The sequence below is a fragment of the Gorilla gorilla genome, chromosome 13 (assembly GCF_029281585.2).
Source record: "Gorilla gorilla gorilla isolate KB3781 chromosome 13, NHGRI_mGorGor1-v2.1_pri, whole genome shotgun sequence".
NCBI lineage: Eukaryota > Metazoa > Chordata > Mammalia > Primates > Hominidae > Gorilla > Gorilla gorilla.
Window position 1 is genome coordinate 98,829,275 of NC_073237.2, and position 3,777 is coordinate 98,833,051.

The 3,777-nt window shown below is 36.7% G+C and overlaps 1 pseudogene; it reads left to right on the plus strand.

The window, feature by feature from the left end:
• Positions 1-248: 248 nt before the first annotated feature.
• LOC101145605 (serine-rich coiled-coil domain-containing protein 2-like) lies at positions 249-3,361 on the plus strand (annotated as a pseudogene).
• The last annotated feature ends 416 nt before the right edge of the window (positions 3,362-3,777 follow it).

The window sequence follows — 3,777 nt, forward strand, 5'->3', positions numbered from 1 at the left end:
CTTGACAAATTAAAAAAGGAATGACTCCTTTGAGGCGGTCCTTCCTGTTTAAGCTTGAGTTTCTATTTCTATAAATGCAAATTCATGTTGGTAGGCTACTCATCCAGCTAGGGTTGCTGTTTCTAGACTACAACTTAGCAGTGTGGAAATTACTGATGCACAGATTCTTTGTGATCTTAGATTGGAATGTTGGTGTTTCACTCCTATAGATTATGTTAAATTCTAAGAAAAAACGCACCTCATAGCTCATGGATGGAAAAACACTGATCAAGACATTTTTGGGTTCCAAGTTACCAAAGTATTGAACAAAATCTCTCGGAAGCACAGTGCAGCCAATGTCAAATGGGACACCTGTTAATATATTAGGAACTTCTAAGAGTAGTAACATCAAAAGTTATGTAATAAACAATGGCTCTGATTGTCCATCACCCATTCATTTAATTGGAGAAAAGCAAATAAATACCAGCTTAGTACAGAAGGTACTGAAGAGCCTAACAAGACTCAAAATTCACCATTAATTAATTGATCCTGAAAAACATGTTCCTATTCAAGTAATGTTTGATAAAAACAGGATAAAGGGAGATTTGAAAAGTGTTTCTTCATTCACATCAAAGTTAGCAAAGCCATCCACTGTGTGTCATCTGCAGAGGAGTTATACCAAAGGACTTTTTCTGGACCATCTAATTTGGGTAAATTCATCAAAGGCACATTATTAGGAAGGACGTCATATTCTTCAGTCAGTGCTCCAAAATAACTATTGAATGGATTTTATGGAAACCCATTGAGTTTCAATAGCATGCAAAGACCTAGAGCAAACTCTTGTGCTACTAGAAGTAGTTCTAGAGAAAGCTTAGCTGAATCCTCAGACAATATTATGCATATTACTAGTGAAAAAAATGGTAAGGTCACACAACTGTTCACATTCCATTCAGAGTTCATTTCTTGCACCTTTATCTATAACCAGATCACACTCCTTCAATGGAGCTATAGATCTTGTAAGTACTAACAGTACAGTCTTTTAAGTACTAACAGCTATCCATTAGAGTACCTGTGCACTCATGTATGCTAACAAGAAACTATAAGCAGTAAGAAGTACAAAATTAGAGTGAACATTTGGGATAAGGATTTATTAGGTCTTATGCTGCTGGTGGAAAGAAATTGGCTTTACAATGGCCCAGGTGCAACTATCACTTTAGGTTATTGGATGGTTCATCTCTCTCTACTGAAATCGAGCTGGCCTCAAGTTTCTGGGACTTTGATGGATCACAATTAATGGAAATAAAAATTCCCCTGCTGACATATGTGTAGAAGATGATGCTGCAGTTTTGGCTAAGGATGAAGCTACTAATGAGGACCAAGAATTAACTGAAAATGAAAGTTATAGAACAGAAAATGACCAGACCATGAACCATGATGCTAAAATAGATAGCTGAGTGACGATGTGGATAGTATTTCCTTGTCTCCTCTGTCATCTTCTGATAAGAATGGTGTAAGTGAAGACTTCAGAGAATATTTAATAGGCGTAAAAGACTTCAACAGAACTAGAATAACTCTAGAGGAAATTTCTCTCAAAGAAGAAAAATATGAAAAGGTAACACCCCAGAATATATCTGATTCTTTCAAGGAAAATGAAAAAACCTTTCAGTGAAACTGATAAATAGATATAAATGTCTCTAATATGAGTGAATATACAAAACATACTTCTGGGAATAATTTGATTTTACCAGACACAGATTTCAGAGCTGGTTCTTCATTTGGACTCTCCATCTGACAGCTGTAATGGAACATACATGTGGAATGAAGAGGGCTTGGAACTCACTGGAAATGTCTATCCAATTGGGAGTTATGAGTCCTATGAAATGAATGGCATAGATATTCTGAATAATCTTGAATCATGTGAATTTGAGGATGATGGCCTTATGATACACATCTTGAAAATGTGGAGCATGAAAATATGAACTGCTTTGACTGACCAGACAGAAGTGTTCAACAGCCTCAGGAAGAATTTTGGAAAAGGCCACCCTAGAAATTGAGTAGACAGGAACGCTACCACGTCAGTCATCCTAACCACTATGATTACCATGGATAAAGTAATTTGAGCAGAGGCTCTCCCTATAGTGAATCTTCTTTGGGTCATTTTGAAAGCTATGGAGAGACATCCCTTTTCCAGGTTCAGAAAATGTTTGTAGATGTACCAGGAAATGCAGTGATGCTGGATGAGATGACCCTCCAGCACATGGTTCAAGATTGGAGCTTTGTAAAAACTCAGTTACTCAAACTGAAACATCTCCTGCATCAGCATGAAGGAAATGGTTCATGGCATGATATTCAACTATCATTGCCATCAAGTACAAGAACCAGAAGATGATGATGAAGTATATGAGAATGAAGATTTATTAAATGAAATAAAACAACTTAAAGAGAAAATAAAGACAAAAGATGAAAAGATCCAACAATTAGAGAACTTCAGCTTGCAATTCAGTATAACAGCCACCAAAAATCTAAAGAGGAAAAATGCACACATACTGATAAATATACCAAAATGACCTGAAGACAAATTCCTCCTCAAGTGCTACAGCCTTCCAGCAGCCTTCCCAGACCAACAGACTACACCAAGAGAGAATGAATATAGCCCCAACATGTGGAGGTTCCCAGCAAAGGTGCAATCCAAGACATGTGTCAGGGCTTTGCATATCTGGATGAAAGCTTTACATATGACTTGCAACAAGAAAGCAACTATGGTTTGGAAGACCACCCTTTGGTGTCAAACCCACATTAACAATGGATGTGGCTAAGAGTACATTTTCTGAAGCAAACTTAAACATGACTGTAAATGCTCAAGAGCCTTATCATTGGGCAAATAATAAAATTAGTGACATGCAGTTTATACCCACTTTTCTTCAGACACCTGTCCAGTCTAGTACAGTAGACCAGGCTAAGAGAGTTAGAAGCTATACATGTCACCTCATGTCCCTGCAGCTTTTAAAGCCATCCATCTTGATTCTGTGATACCTCCTCCAGTTTCTGAATCATCTCCAAGCAGGACTGCCACTTGTAAGAAGTCTTTGATAATCACAGCATGTAATTCAGCAAAACTTCAGTCAACATCAAGTAAGAAAAAAAATTGTACAACTAATCGGAATCTGAAAGCATCTAAGCTCTGCCACCCTTCAGGTTCTTTCAAACAAAAACAAATAAACAACCTCCAACTAGAGCCTCAAAACTTCTAAGCCAAACAAGCAACTCAAAACCACTAAGACAAAGAAAATAAATCATGTAGAATCCAAATAGCAATTTACATTTTGGGGATTATTTGGCCTCTAATCATTATTCTAGTCTTCTTAAATCAAAGATATATTAAGTACATAGCTGTCACCTGCCAATTTGTTTTTTAAAAAACAATCTGTTCTGTAATAGTTTTACATGCTGTTTGCTAATGTAGTGCAGGCTCTATTGAAAAACCTGGAAATTTTAAAATTAAAATGTGAAAGCTTCTACTAGTTTGACTCTTCCATATCCTGGTTCCAAATACATGTCATTTGAGCATACTTATCTCGAGTAAACACAAATGTTTGCTTACCCATTTCGGAGACCTGCCAAAGGCTCTAATGTTATTTATCCCCCTGTACTTTGGAAAATTCATAATATTATGCTTAGCAGGCAAGAAGTGTGCTTTCCTGGTTTAATCCTGTTAGAATCTCTATTTATTGTGGTTATTAGAACCTCACTCCTTTTCACTCGTATCTCCTGTGAATATGGCTATTATTTTAACTAAAG